The sequence below is a fragment of the Tiliqua scincoides genome, chromosome 8, assembly GCF_035046505.1.
Source record: "Tiliqua scincoides isolate rTilSci1 chromosome 8, rTilSci1.hap2, whole genome shotgun sequence".
NCBI classification, from domain to species: domain Eukaryota; kingdom Metazoa; phylum Chordata; class Lepidosauria; order Squamata; family Scincidae; genus Tiliqua; species Tiliqua scincoides.
The window spans coordinates 13,272,147-13,288,618 of NC_089828.1; the positions used below are offsets into that span (position 1 = coordinate 13,272,147).

The window sequence follows — 16,472 nt, forward strand, 5'->3', positions numbered from 1 at the left end:
GTGCTCCCTGGGGCATTTGATGGGCCACTGTGAGATACAGGAAGCTGGACTAGATGGGCCTATGGCCTGATCCAGTGGGGCTCTTCTTATGTTCTTATGGGCCTTTTGTGCATATTTAGGTACAAAATGACACCAGAAGAGCCACTGTTACTTCCTTGCCAAGCGCATCCAACTAAATTAGGAGCTGGTTCTATTTCTAAATATTAGGTAACAGAGGGCCCTGCTATTGGCAGTGAAATCCTTGACAACGTATGTATGAGGGTTCTCTTTTCCCCAACTATTGTCCCCTGCTAATTGGGTAAGAGGCACTTTTTCAAGTGGGTGCTCCTCTTTTATTTAGCAGGGGGAGAGTAACTGGCCCACCTCATCCCAGCAGTGTCTATTCGAGTGGCTGTCTGCTGGTGTTCTTTTTGCATCTTTTTAGATTGTGAGCCCTTTTGGGACAGGGAGCCATTAGTTATTTGATTTTTCTCTGTAAACCGCTTTGTGAACTTTTAGTTGAAAAGCGGTATATAAATACTGTTAATTTCCCATTTCCAGGAGGAGGAGTTTGGCAACCTTCAGTCTCGAAAGACTGTGGTATAAGCCTACAGCACCCAGTATTCCCAAGCGGTCTCCCATCCAAGTACTAACCAGGCCTGACCCTGCTTAGCTTCTGAGATCAGATGAGATCGGGCATGTGCAGGGTAACAGTTGCTGCATATTCTTGGTCTCCTGTAAACATCATGAAATTGCTTTATAATTGTTTCTGTTGATGTGGGCAGCTGCGTCACTCTTTGTGGTGTCTTTGGCTGCTAATATGTCATTCACTGATCTACACAGCACAGCTTGACATAGGTTAGTCAAACTGAACAAACCATGTTGGTGCTTTTTTGTTTCCTTTCCATGTATTTAGATATATTTTGCTTTTCCTGTACAGTGAGATGTCAGAATTGGTATGTTGGGGAAAGATAAAAGAACCCGGGGTCATTGTTATTTCTTGGCTACCACTGTGAATTTTTTTTAAAAAAAATCAGACCAAAGCAAGCCTGCTCCCAAACAGGAATGCCCAAAATTAAAATTGAGGTTGGCTTTCACATGGTGGGGTTGGAGGGACTTTGATTAGTATGATTGCCATGCCATTAGGAACACGGTGTTGCAGGCATGTTTCTGGTCTCTTTTTTCCTCCCCCCTCCCCCCAAAAAATTGGCAACAGAAACTCATGTTAAACTGAGATCTCATGAATTTGAGGCTTTAAGATTTCACAAGTGAACCCCTGAAACCAGGAAAAGTCAGGATAACCTGCAAACCTTCAGCTTGTCCAATTTAAACATGTAAATTTCACTCTTCCTCCCAGGAGTGAAGACCTGGTTCACTAGACTACTTGTCTACATCTTATTACTCAAAACCTGGATCTCGTTCTTATGTTTGCCTTACCTGATGATGCATCAGCTTCTGCTCTTCTCACTCTCCAGTGTTGTAGCTCAGCTTTCCTCTTCCACTCTGTCCTTTCAAATCCAGAGTGTGGAAGGAGGGTGAGGAGTAGTGGAGGCAAGTAGGGGGACAGAGATGGGCGCCCCCCCCCAACCAATCTGCTTCCTGATGCGACTGTTTCAGTTGGCCTCGCGTATAGGCTGGTCCCGCTCCTGAGTGTTTTAAATAAGAGAACTGTCAGTGTTTGGAGTGCCAGCTGACAAGAGAGGCAGAGATGTATACCAAATAAACAGAAGTTGGCTGATGGTTAGTGGCAAGAGAGACAGAGGCAGACAGAGTGAGGGAAAGCTGTGAAATTTCTAGCTGGAGTTAGTTGAAATTAACGGAGTTGCTCTCCAGGGATGGGCATTGCAGGGTCATTTGCCAGATGCCAGGAGAAAGCTCACAAGCAGGACATGTAGCCCTCTTCTACTGCCTGCTTCCAGAGACTCAAATGCCTACTGAAGCAGTATGTATTACTGTCTCTGGAGGTTCATAGTCATCATGGCCAGTGCCCTTTAGATTTACCATTCATGGATTTGTCTAACTTTCTGTTTGAAGCCATCTCAGCTAATGAGAACTGCTGCATCTTGAGATGACATAGGTCATCTAACACACGTGTCAATCATTCATGTGCCTCCATTTTTTATGTCTCCATGTAATGCTCAAACTGCAGCCAGCTGGGGCTTCCTAGCACATATGCATGCAGTGAAATAGATGCCAGGAGTGGCCCACCTGAAGGGGCCTGACCCCTCCCTCTCCTCCTTGCCTGCAAGCATAAACAGATCACCCTTGGAGTGATGAAGATGTGATTTGCGGTGTCTTTGTTCCCAAAACACTATGCTTAATGGAGAGGTTGGCAGGCAGAATCAGAGGGGGTTCTATTCTGGAGACAGTGTGATTTGTACTATTGGGTGGTGAAATATCAAGGGCAAGAACGATGGCCTTCTGTGCACAATGATGGAACCTTCAGAATCACCAAACCACAGAATGGTAGCCACAAAATAATATCTGTGAATATTTGACCACATGCATGCTATTGGATGCACACTGGAACCTGCTTCCAGTTGTGGCTCTCCCTTGCTGAATTGGGGCAACATGCTGCAATCATTTAGCATTTCAAATCTCCATAAAAATCCATTCCCCCCCCCCATCCTGTGACAAGTCTCATTAGACAATTGTCTCCCTCTAAGACTTATACAGCATGCTAATTTAAGCTTCCTTGCAGTTTCTCCGACCATCCTTAACCATAATTTAATTGTCAGCATCTCATTCTCTTTTTTCCATTACTGAGCAATGGGCTTTTGTGCTGCTCATATATAATTTTAAAATTACATCCAATTTTGCATTTAAATTTATATTTTTTTCATGTAACTGAGCAAAATAACAATTGAGTTTAAAGGGAGAACGACGCCTATAATTTCTTTAATTGGTCTTAACTACTTTTCCTTGAAACTTGTGAGCCAGTAGGCATGTTCACCAGATGTGAAATCAGCCTTCCTGAACAGTTCCACATGTCCAGCAGCATTGCTCCGATGCATTGTATGTCGATTTTAAGATCTAAGGTACGTAATGCGATTGTGATGCCATCTCTGTAATCATGCTGCAGGCATGACACCCTGCCAGTCCACCCAGGGGCATATCTAGGATGCAGCATGACAGGGCATCTGCCCCGGGCACCACTTAAGAGGGAGTGCCAAGCACAGACTTGCAGGGTGATGTCAGAATGCCAAATGCAAGGGAGGGCACCAGGATGAGGTCTCTTGTTATCTGGTGTGCTCCCTGGGGCATTTGGTGGGCCACTGTGAGATACAGGAAGCTGGACTAGAAGGGCCTATGGACTGATCCAGTGGGGCTGTTCTTATGTCCTTAACTACAATTCCCAGGAAGCCTTGCAGGTCTCTTGTTATCTGGTGTGCTCCCTGGGGCATTTGGTGGGCCACTGTGAGATACACGAAGCTGAACTAGATGGGCCTATGGCCTGATCCAGTGGGGCTGTTCTTATGTTCTTAACTACAATTCCCAGGAAGCCTTGCAGGTCTTCTTGTTATCTGGTGTGCTCCCTGGGGCATTTGGTGGGCCGCTGAGAGATACAGGAAGCTGGACTAGATGGGCCTATGGCCTGATCCAGTGGGGCTGTTCTTATGTTCTTATGTGATGAGTCATAGTGGTGGTGCGCCCCCTTTCCGTGGTGCTCCAGGTGGTTCACAGGCTTCCACAGAGGGGAGCGCTCATTCCTTCCTTCCAGCTGGGCCCATCTGTCCTCCTGAGGGTCTGTTTAGCTCTGAAATGGAGCCGTTCCAGGAGGGAAGTGTAGCTCATGGGGGGGACGGACAACATGATGATGTAGGCTGGTCACATTGCTGCATCACCGCATCACCCTGCCTCAGGTGTCATTAGGCCCCGGGACATGGCTGAGTCCACCCTCCTAACTGCTTCACAGTCAGTAGATATCAGAAATCTGAGAGGGAGGAAAAAGTCAGAGACCTTTGCCTCAGTTCAGTTGCAGTCACGCAATTGGTTGTCTGGGAATGTGCAAGGATGGGGAGCATTTCCTGAGCTGCATTTAAATGTGCATCTGAACATGCATCCTGTTTAAAGCTAGGCAGTGTGAATAGATGGCATGTGTCTGATTTCTGCCCGTGGTTCTCCGACCAAAAGGTATATGCATACATGAGAATGTAGAGTGTGCTGATGTCCAGAATTAGATCAGGAACGCCTGTTTTCAAAACCTGTGATCTTTTCTCTGTGGAAGATCCTCCCCAAATGCTCCTTCCTGCTGGGAACTGCAGAAAGGAAAGCTCTGAGTATACAGTTAAGAGCCAATGGGCACAATCCCAATCAACTTTCCAACGGCGAGGTAAGGGCAATGCAGCTCTGAGGTAAGGGAACAAACAATCCCTTACCTGGAGGAGGTTTCCCTGACTGCCACCCAACTTCAGGGTTCAGCACATGCCCCATTGGCACAGCTGTGTCAGTTCTGGAAAGTTGGTTTGGATTTGGGCCAATGTAACATGCATAAAAACAGCCAGTAGACCAGTCCACTCCATCTCCCTTGCCTCTATTTGTTTATTTCATCATTTTAAGCTGTATATGGCGTGTGGGATCATAATGCAGTTTTCAGACCATTGCCTAATTAGCACATGATTCCCCAGAAAATTAACTGACAACATATAGTCTGCTGAGATTGAGTAACATAGTCTAGACTGGTGAGCAACAAAAACCAGTTGTATGTTATGTAATGAAAGATTCACCTTAACCCACATTCCAATAAAAAATCCTCACTATTTAGTGAATATTCTACTTGCCTTATAACGTTTTTTGAAATGCTTAACGGAGAAAGGTGTAGGATTGAATATTAATTGGATTTGGTGGTGAAAAGCTTTATGACTGAAGGCTTACCTTACAACAGTGGGTAAAAAAACTTCTGCTAATTTGTTTTACTTGACTTCATGGCCTACAAAGTAAAGTGTCCCCAATTCTTACATTTAAGGTGTTTGCCAAAACAGTTTGAGAGTTACTTACTGTAATGGATTGAATTCTAAAAGCACCCTCCACCCTTCCTATATGATTCCTACCATTTTAAATAAAATTAAATTAAATGTTCCACACATTCTTCTAAATCTGTTCTTTTAATTTTCCTGACAATCCTCTAGTGCTTTTTTCCTTGTGTCATTGTCAATTTCTTTCAACCTCATCTTCATCTTTCTTAATTCAGTATTCCATTAATAAGAGCCCAATCCCCTTGGGCTTTAGCACTGGTGTAACGTGTGTTCTGCCAGCACTAAATACCTTATGGCAGTTGTGGCACGCTCTGACAGCCACAGCACTGGTGGAAAGACTAGAGCCTTTCCAGGTTTGCCAGAAGATCCTCCCTTACCCGCTGGGGCAGATAGGATGATGGGGAAGGTGGGACAGAGCTGGGGAGGATGGAACAAGGCGGTGATGGGGAGAGAGATGGGCAGATCGGCTCTGGGAAGGGGGCAGATTCAGCAGCAGTGGCAGTCACCAAATCCTAGGCTCCTTCCTGGACCTGATCCTGTGCCCTGGGTCCATGTAGACCTGCATCAGTAATTTTGCCACCGCAGGTTTGGGTTGACCCATCAGTGCTGCAGAGTCTCACTCCCAGGTAAAGGAATAAATGTTCCCTATCCAGAGGAGGCCTCTATGACCGCCTCCCCCAGGGCACAGCAACAGCCATTTTGGTGTTGCTGCATCACCATAGGACTGAGCCAGAGGCGTAGCTAAGAGGGTGCAGGGGGTAGCAGTTGCACCAGGCTTCAAGCCTTAGGGGGGCAACAAGCTGAGCTTGACATCAATCAATCAATCAATCAATCAATCAATCAATCAATCAATCAATCAATCAATAATACCTTTATTGGCATATAAGCAGGCAAACAAGATCACAAAAGTCAATAAAAGGATAAGCATGATGGGGAGGGGAGATGAGCTTGACACTAGTGACCAAAATTGTGAAAATCTTGGTATGTATGAATCCGACCATCATGTTATATATCATTGGAACGGTAATTTAATGCAGAATGCAATGAAACACATGGCACTGGAATATCTGTTTTCTATCAAAAGTTATGGCCAATTAACCAGAAAATGAAAATACAACTGACTTCTGGAACAAAAAGTGGATTTGCTTAACTCCAAACTGACCTATGAGACTGTTCTGAGTGCCAATGAGATGTTATTATGATACAGCATGGAACCAATAACTTTTTATTTATTTACTTAATTAAATTTTATTTTGTCATGCAGGGGTGGGGCTACAAAATCTTTTCTGACAGATAGTTGCAGATAGATGCCTTAGCTATGCCACTAACTGGGGGAGGCAGCAGAGCAAGTGGGTGGTGAGTTGCTGTGGGGAGGAGGTGGGTTACTGCCAGTCTTCACTCTTTAAAAAGCCTGGTTGTGACGTCACTTTTGGGGCAACATTTTGAGCTTGGCGCCAGGCTACATGATCATTAGCTATGCCACTGGACTGGGCTCTTAATTTCTTCTTTCAAATTATGTTGCTTTCTAATTTTGTGAACCGCTCCTGCATGTGTACAGGGTTCTCATTTGTTTTCCTTGAGTTTTTTTAAATCAACTTCACAAAACTTTCACATTTCATTGATGATGTTCTTGTCACCTGTTCAAGTCATCATTCATTCTTCATATCTTTGTTCTAATTACATCTAATTGTTCTTCTGTAATATTTTTTCACAACAAGCTTCTCATCCAAGTTGTTCTCTATAACTTCTTATTTCTCTCTCATTGATTAGTCAAATAGGGTTTTAGATTTTAGGTTCCCTTCTGCTCTTCAAAATTCAAGATCCTGTGTAGGAATGGAGAAAAATGGGAGACCGTATCCTTTGGTTTTCTTCAACTCTTGTCCAGAAATCACATATGACCTAGCATGAAGACATGCTTTAACTTTACTGATGGAACCATTCTTATCTTTGGTGTAAAATATCATGCAACGATCTCTGCTTTGAATGAGAGAGAGAGAGAGAGAGAAAGAGAGAGAGAGAGAGGGGGGTGTCTCTACTTCCTTTCCAAATTTTCAATATGGATGAGATTATGACACTGAATAAAATGAAACTTTGTGTCAGTCTCTATATCTCCATGGTGAATGTTTCCAAGAAATGTTTGAACATTCTTATTCAGATGCCAGGCTAAATTGTTTCCACCTAAGACGCCATAGCAACTACTTTAGAAGCATCATAGTATCTTGCTATATTAGGAATCCCCAACCCACCTTTCAGTTTATCTCTTTGAAGAGAAGATTGATTTTTGGTTTTCTTCTTCTTCTTCTTTTTTCTTTTGTATTCTCCAAACAAACCTTTTTGTCAGCTTCCACCAAAAGAAGAAGATCTTAAGACAGAATTTGAAATAAAAAATGACTTCGAAATAAAAAAAGACATTATTCGGTAAAGCACAAGAAACTCTCATCTACTTCACCTGTGTATTCCACTTAGTTTCTTGTTCCTTATTACTAGTGAACTAGCAAACTGAGTGAACTATGTTGTTAAAACCAATAGGTTAGGAAATCCCAACAATTTCCTTCCTTTAATGAAAAACTTGCTCTACTACAGCTGGGCTGTTCAACACCACCCCCCTCCCCGGCCACACACACACTGCACCATTTTTTTTGTAAGTGCCTCCAGGGGTGGCTGCTCTATGTGGGTGATGCAGGAGAGAAGCAAGAGAGAGACTTCTCCAGTTACTTTTGGTCTCTTCTCACCTCTGCATCTTCCACCCCTGTTCCGCGTATGACTTGAAGAGAAATTTTTGGGTTGCTGCAATGCTCACCTTACTGTCATCTTGAACATCCCCACTTCTGGAGGGGCTGGGCCAGGCAGCCCAGCCCATATTGTCCCTGTGCAGTGGTAGCATTTGATGAACATGTACAGGTTGAGTCTTGGTATCCATAAGGGTTTTGTTCCCAGAACTCATATGGATGGCAAAAATCACGTTAAAGCAAATCCATTTAAAAAACGATGTCCCTTTGCTCAGTGATTTAAAAACAACCTTGCTGACCTTTGTAATGCACAACGGAGGCATCAAGCAGACAATCAGTCTCTCTCCAGGGACTTAGAAAGGCGACACTCTGAGGCAGCTACCCCTTTTTTCACTGGGAGCCACAGCATGGGGAAAGAATGGAGGAGGTGATAGTCACTTCCACTTAGCATTCTTTCACATGCTCAGCGGGAAGGGAGGAGCTGGAGCTGTCCTGAGTGCCTGGAGAGAGAATGATTGATGGATTGTCTGCCATCATTAACAAGGCTCTCCCACATTAACAAGGCTATTGTTAAAGGTCTTTTTTTCCTTTAATTTAAAGGGCCCTTCTCTTCTATTATTATTATTATTATTAACAGTATTTATATACCGCTTTTCAACTAAAAGTTCACAAAGCAGTTTACAGAGAAAAATCAAATAACTAAATGGCTTGTTGAGATAAAACCATAGATAATTAGGTTATACCTGTAGAATAATCTACCAGACCAAGGACTACTTGCCAAGCTGTGAAGGATCATCAGTGGGACGTGTGCCACTGGACGAAAAGCTGTACTCCGGAACAAACTCTTCCACCTGAGGAAGCTCATTCTTTAGGAGGAAGGGAACAGGTGGATCTAACCCATTGTGTTTGAAGCGAAGACTGCTTATGGACATTTCTTTCCTGTACATTAGTGTTGCCTGCTTCCCAGCCCCTTCATGGCTGCCCTTTCATTCTATGGCTGGAGTGCCTCTCAGATCTGTAGGAGGCCTCTTATGAGTTTGGATTCCCAAGTAGATAACCTGACGCCTGGCTCCAGTGGCAAAGGCAATGGAGGCATCCATCACACACTAGTGATGGGAGGAGGTTTTGGAGTGCTGCTAACTCTCCCTCCCCTTCTTTGGAGGTCCCTTGCCCTAATTGGACAAGGTGGGGAATGGGTATAATAGGAGGGGAAAAGGAGAGAAACAAAGTGCTGTGCTGCTGGTTAGGCTGAGCAACACAGAGCTCAGGCAGAAGACCTGCTTCTTGGCCATGATGGAGGTCCACTCTGGGAAACTAGATGTCCCTCCACAGATGAGGAGTCATTTCAGCTAGCTGGTCTTGCCTTCAGTGATGTTGGAGGAGCATCCTGAAAGGACAGAAATGTCCCACCTCTTCTGCCAGAGCAATTTTGATCAGAATATTAGCTCTGCAGGGGCTCATTCACGCATGCAAGCCATCCCTTGATGCAGAAGTCAAGCAAGGATGGACCATATGTAGGCGGATCAACCTTGAGATTTGATTCTGGCATTTGAGGACGGGCCGTGTGGAGTGACTAGAGGAGCAGCAGGGGTGTAAGCCATCTCTGACCCAGTGTAACCACAAATACAAGTGTCAGTTTCTGCCGGTGACTTGCAGCATGTCTTTCCCAGACATTTTTGACACTTTGAAAATCCTTCCCAGCCCCTTTACATATTTATGTTTGAAATCCAGCTCTGCTACTCAGGAAGTCATTTTTCCTCTCCACTGCAGATGATGAACTGTCTTCTAAGACAGTTGTGTAACGTCTTTGTTGCTCTTGTAGCATTTTTCTCCGCGACAATTCATGCATGCCAATGCGCACAGTCTTGCGTTCCTCCATGACATTTCATTCCCGCTGGTGCACACCTGATTTTGTCAGGCTCTTCTGTTGAATGTCTAGAATGATTATTCATTATTAATTGCTATTTTTAGTGTTGTTATAAAAGCACATTGGATGCTATGCAAAGGCCTGTTTATTGCCGCAGGTGTTACCTTTTCTCCCAGAAGTTTAATTCAGGTAAGCAGTTTCACTTCTGTCTTTCCTTCCTGGTGAAAGGACTAATTTTTCTCATCTAATAATTCTGCTCCAGCTGCTTTAAAACTTGGAAAGACTATGTGTTTTGGTGCACGGCTTTTGAAAAGTGTTATGTGAATAAATGGATTGTAATATCTAATTTAGGCCTGATCCTAGTTCTCAGTTTCTTTGGGCATGAAAAGCTAACAACCCAGATATGGTTCACACTAGGGTCCTGTGCTGGGACCCTGGTGGATTAGGCTATAACAGGGGTGTCCAAACCCCAGCCCAGGGGCTACTCGCGGCCCTCGAGGCCTCTCAATGTGGCCCTCAGGGAGTCCCCAGTCTCCAATGAGCCTCTGGCCCTCTGGAGATTTGTTGAAGCCCGCACTGGCCCAACGCAACTTCTCTCAGCATGAGGGCGACTGTTTGACCTCTCGCATGAGCTGTGGGATGAGAGCTCCCTCCACTGCTTGCTATTTCACATCTGTGATGCAGCAGCGGCAGCAAAGGAAAGGCCAGCCTTGCTTTGTGCAAGGCCTTTTATAGGCCTTGAGCTATTGCAAGACCTTTATTCATTCATATAAGTTCATCTTTAATATATTCATTTATGTAAGCTTATGTAAATTTATTCAAATTTTAAATGTAAATTAATCCCCCCCAGCCCCCAACACAGTGTCAGAGAGGTGATGTGGCCCTCCTGCCAAAAAACTTTGGACACCCCTGGGCTATAAGTTGCCAGAGGAAGGGTAACCATTGTGGAACCACCTCTGATGGTTGTAATTGTGACCTTGCAGAAGCGACAAGCCTTTGGTTTTTCTTAACTGAATTTTAACAATGTAGCATCATTTCTACTGTACCAGTGAAGAAGTGGAATGGATGAATGGGGCCGTTTGTCTAAAAGACTGTCCAGAAAGACTGCAGCCCATATTTTCATTCATATCTGGATAATGTAGTTTCTTTGATATGAGTGACCAAAGCAAATGTCCTCTTCCACTATATTTCCCCCTGCCCCAAACCTGTCCCTGTGCTGTTTAAGCATTTAATTATCATTTGCCTGGATTACCCATTGGTCTCAATCACTTGTTAAGGGTTTAAGCTGTCGCTTAAGTAAGTATGTTAATTGATATTGCAAGGAATATCTCCAGGTATCTTCCTAAATGCCAATTATCTGGCTCAACATTCCTGGCAATTTGAGTTTGTTAGTAAGAATCTAATTACACTAGTTTACTGCTGATGGAATTACATGAGAGTAGATTTCGCTCTTACATACTTATTAGGCCTCAAATAAGTGATTCATAGCAGTCTGTTGCTATTCAATTAACAAGTAATAACTTTCTTAATGAACCTAATTGAAATGCTTATGTGAGTCAGGCACCTTGCAAAAATAAAAAATAATAAAAAGTGTTTTTTTGTTTTAATTGAAGTACTGTTCATGTGTTCCATTCCCATTTATTTCCTATTTATTTAACAAGTGCAAAATTGCATGTAGAACCAAGACTTAAGAAAAACAGGAAGGATCTAGATTGGGAAATTCCTGTTTAAGACTTATCTAGTGCAGTAAAATCTGGTAAATGAAGCACACCAGTCTGCAGATGGATGTGGTACAGTCCTGCAGCAGATCTCTCAGGTGAAGCAGGTATGTGGGTTTTTGTTTTTTTGTTTTGGCTCTGAAGACATTTGCCTTTGTGCGTATTAAGTCCATCAAGGAAAATTGACTGCCTGTAATCCTGAATGAGATCTGCTTTCTTCCAAGGCTATGAAAACATCTGCAGTTTGACTGACAAGATGGGTTGCTGTCCCTTTCCTGTGAACTCGAGTTTTTCTTAGAGAGTAACAAAAACCTGGATTCACAGGGAGTCTGACTACCACTTCTTTTAATGTAGACATTTGATGTTGCAGAATGATAGAAACATGATAGAAACTGGAGGCTTTTGGTGATCTAAAGTCGTTACTACAATTAAAAACTAAGAAAGGAAAACACACACACATTTTGACCCATGCAAGGCTTCTTTGTCTCCCTAAGGTGCAATCCTGTCCTGTGCTGGAACAGGCAAGCCAAGAGGCTTGCACTGTATCCAGCACAGGATAGGGGCCCAAAGTGTCTCAGCCAGCGGTAAGGGGAAACTTTCCCCCTAACCTTGGGTAAGGCACCCTGGCTCCTATGGGTCTCCTCGGACTTGCACCACGTCTTGAGGTGGCACAAGTCTGAGGAGAGTGGAGCAGCTTGAAGCCACTCCAAGCTCGCCAGGAATGGGGATTGGGATCCAGCATAACTGCAGTCTGAATCCGGCATAATGTGCAGTCTGGATTGAACTGTAAGTTACTTCCAAGCCCGAAGTAACTTTCAGCAGTGTCAAGCTTCCCATCCAAAAAGAAAGAGGTGGGACTATTTAATATACACCAACCGAAGTTAGGAAATACATGAATTGCAGACCAATCAAAAACCCAAAAGAGGTACAGTTGTGGCTTTCTGGAAGCAGTTAGTTACATTGGGAAACGAGACAAAAATCTTGTTGATGTAATTCTACAAAGTTTGTTACTGCCAAGTAGACACATTGAAAAGTATTTTTCATCATTAACAAATATTTCCCCCCACTTGCTGTATCTTCCTTGGCCTAGGTGAGAGATCCATTTGTGTAAAGTACATGTGAGTCAGCAGAATTAACTGTTGTAGAAGAAGATGACCTTGCAGAAATCAGAAATGATAGAGGACTGAAACTGGAACAGTCATCAACACAAGGATGAACATTTTCGCTATTGAACTTTTAAGCACAACCTTAGTATTTGTTTTTTAAAATGATAAAACAGATCCTTTTAAAAAAAGATGGTGTGCCTTAGCAATTTTAGACCCTGAGGGAAACAGTGGCCTCTTGAACCCACATGGTTACCTGTGAGTCACTGAATGAGGAGGAACATTCACTCTTGTGAATCTGTCCTCCAAGACTGTTACTTACAGTATGAAATAAGACAATATAGTGATTAAATAAATGAATAAAAAGAACAGTTTTGTTTTTGAAATTAGAATTAAACAGGTAATTGGTCATGGTGGCCTTTTGGGCAAAATGGCCAATTTATTCCATTTGGAAGAGTTACTGTGTAGGCTGCAACTTTTTCTTAAACTTTCCAGTAACTGGATTTAGTGTCATAATAATATGATAGAAAGCTTTTTTCGGCTATCGTGCCATTTGCCTGCATATTAATGAGCCCCTGAGTACTAATCGAGTCGAAAGGCATTAATGGCCCCTTTTCCACCAGCCAGGAGGGTCAAATATATATATACACTGCCTGGCAAAGGCTGAGTAATTGTGCATTAAAGTATATTTCAGCTCTTACAAATGCCTATGAACAATTTGACCGAAAGGGTGTGAAATTACTACTAATGGCCTAGCACAAAACAGAGAGGAGCGAATTATCAACGTTCAGGCTGTTAGTGGTTGAGCCAGTTTTAGAAAGCATGCTGGGGGTGGGAGAAGAAAGTGATCATAAACCTGTGGAAAAAAGAATGACCTGCCCTTAAACTAAAGAAAGCCAGACTAATCTCATCACAATTATGGAATCAACAACAAGAACTGTTTTTCCTGTTATGGTCATGACCTACCCATTGGCTTCCCCATGAGACCTACACCTTACGTCATAGATTGGCAGGGGGCACCCATCTTCCCCCACCCTCTTGCCTCCATTTTTTTGGAAGTTCTCCCCATGAAATTTATGCTCAGACTGGTCTGAAGTCATCTGATGCAGTTCATCTGCTAAAGCTGCAGGGGTCTGGATCCCTTTGAAGAGAGACTGTCTAGAGACCTGTTTGGAGGCAGAGCAGGGCCTACCTGCAATAAAGACTTAATTGTTGAAGTGCCTGCTAATATTTGTCCAACACAGTGAAGGTTATACCCCTACCAGACAAGATATTGAAGAAGCTCACATCTCAGTGCTTGTATGCTGTAGGAATTGTTGGACAGATCAAGAGAAAAACCAGGGTTTGAGTTTTGTTTCCTGTCTTCAGCATTAGGTAAGATCAGATGCTGACCAAAATATATGAGCATCCTGACCTGAACATAAGAAAAGCCCCACTGGATCAGGCCATAGGCCCATCCAGTCCAGCTTCCTGTATCTCACAGCGGCCCACCAAATGCCCCAGGGAGCACACCAGATAACAAGAGACCTCATCCTGGTGTCCTCCCTTGCATCTGGCATTCTGAGATAGCCCATCTCCAAAAGCTTCAGATACTTTGATGATGATCTCAGCACAGCATAAAACCTTCCGATAGATGGTAGAAAGGGCTGTGTGTAGCAGCCACAAACACTTTCTTAACTTGTGGCTGTCTCCCACCTGCCCAACGGGCTGTGTATTGCATTCTCCTGTGGTATGACTAGAGGCATGGATTTTTGGTAATAACAAAGTAAAAACACATAACACCACTTTCTGCACATTTTTGTACCACCCCCCACCCCCAAATCTGAAAAAAAAAATCGGGAAATCTGCAGGTGGAAATAATAATGGACTGGACTGGGCAAGCATGGATAATGACTATGTTTGCTACTGCTATCACTATGCCACCTATATCACCTATCTAGTACAGTTTTAAAGTGATTATAGTTATAATTTATAAAACTGCACCCTTGGAATAAAACCATCTAACACTGCTTTCTGCGCATTTCTCCCTTGGGACAAAATGAAATCGGAGGAAAAATAAAAACATTTTAGAGCACCTCTAGCTATGACCAATTTCTGGTTAAAGAAAGAATTTTAGCACTTGGGCTTATTTAATGAAAAAAAAAAATTGGATAACCATGTGCCTTGCACTTCTTGGAGGAAGCCTGGGCATAGGATGCAAAGAAATGAAAGATGAATTTAGGTTTTAAGGGGGGGGGGGAACTCCATGTTAGGTCAAAATGACTGTAGAAGAAAAATACAAGCTTGAAGAAGAGACAGACTGGCAGATGCAGGGATGAGGTCCTACTGGCAGATGCAGGGATGAGGAGTTCTGATTATTTGGGATGGGGAGGCACACCCCTTGAGAAAGCTGTTTCGCAGTATATTTTGCATCTGTTACCGCTATTGGATTCGTAGGTGGTGGCAGTGGCCAGGAGTGCCTTGCCCCCCTCCCCCTCTGAATCTCTTGTTCCCACTGTCCTGTCTGTTTTGACTAGACCAGGGGTGTCCAAACTTTTTGGCAGGAGGGCCACATCATCTCTCTGACACTGTGTCGGGGGCCGGGGTAAAAAAAGAATTAATTTACATTTCAAATTTGTATAAATTTACATAAATGAATATATTAGAGATGGAACTTATATGAATGAATGAAGGTCTTGCAATAGCTCAAGACCTATAAAAGGCCCTGCACAAAGCAAGGTCAGCCTTTCCTTTGCTGCCACCGCTGCATCACAAAATGTGAAACAGCAAGCAGTGGAGGGAAACCTCGTCCCACAGCTCATGCGAGAGGTCGAACAGTTGGCCGTCACGCTGCGAGCAGTTGCATCAGGCTAGTATGGGCAAGTCTTCGGAGAGCCACAGGCTCACTGGAGACTGGGGCCTCCCTGAGGGCTGGATTGGGAGCCTTCGAGGGCTGCAAGTGGCCCCAGGGCCGGGGTTTGGGCACCCCTAGACTAGACCAATGGTTCTCAATGTTTGTCCTCTGCCATACCACTTCACAAGGTTCACCTATTTGAAGTACCACCCGTAGTTAATGGTGATGGACTCATCGCCAATTACTTCTAGGTTGGGATGCCAGATGCAACATGACAAACACCAGTAAGAGGCTCAGGGTTGACAGGAAGGCTTTGAGGAGTGTAGAAAAGCAAGCTTTGGAGCTTTGTCCACCAAGCCAAGCCTCCTACCGCTGTTTGTTGTGTCATATGCCTGGTCTCGCTGCTGGGTGGAAGGTGTCCAGGGGTCCTGCGAGTTCCACCAGACACCACCTCAACTACCACTGGTGGTACCCATACCACTGGTTGTGAAACACTGGATTAGATCATAAGGAATATTTGGGCAACACGTTGCACAGCATTTTCCCCAGACAGACATTATAACTAGTTCCAAGCTGCAAACGGATGGATGGAATTGTTCCACTGTGTCTCAAGCAATATTTATTGAGCACTCTCATTTTATTAGTGCTGTCTGAATTCACATGACCCACTGATTTATGGACTGTGAGTGCACTTCATTCTACAGTTGCCAGCATAACATGGGTTGCACGTGTTTGCTTTAAGTAGTGAAAACAATTTATGATGCACTTATTCAGTATCTTCTAGGCCTGCTCTGAGAAGCCCCACGTCATCCCTTTGACCAGCTATGTGAGTGGTGCTGAATCCAAGCCTGATAGATTGGTGCCACTACTCCTGATATCACCTGCAGAAAACCTCTGCTCCTAGTGTCTTTGGCTTACAACTCAATCCTATCCAGTGCCCAAGGCAGTGGATCTTACAGTCTGCTATTGTAGATCATGTTGCAGTGACGTGGAAATATCATGCACTTCACAGGTGCTGATTGGAGGTTCTCTGCATGCACCATAATCACCTAGATACTCCAGCAGTGCAAGTAAGGTGGCAGAGAGAGCGGGTTGTGGGAGCACTGGGGTGGGGATCGGGCAGGGCTTGGGGCAACTTCAGTTAGCATACCAGGGACAAACATCCTGACCCAGCATTCCATTCTTAATTGTGTACTAGCAGTGGAGTGAGTTTGTATTTACACAGCGGAGCACTAAAAAATGTGGTCCTTGGACACTTCTCCCACAT

General features: G+C 43.9%; 1 pseudogene; it reads right to left on the bottom strand.

Annotated features, from left to right (window-relative positions):
- Positions 1 to 584: 584 nt before the first annotated feature.
- On the bottom strand, positions 585 to 704 carry LOC136659608 (5S ribosomal RNA; annotated as a pseudogene).
- Positions 705 to 16,472: the final 15,768 nt, after the last annotated feature.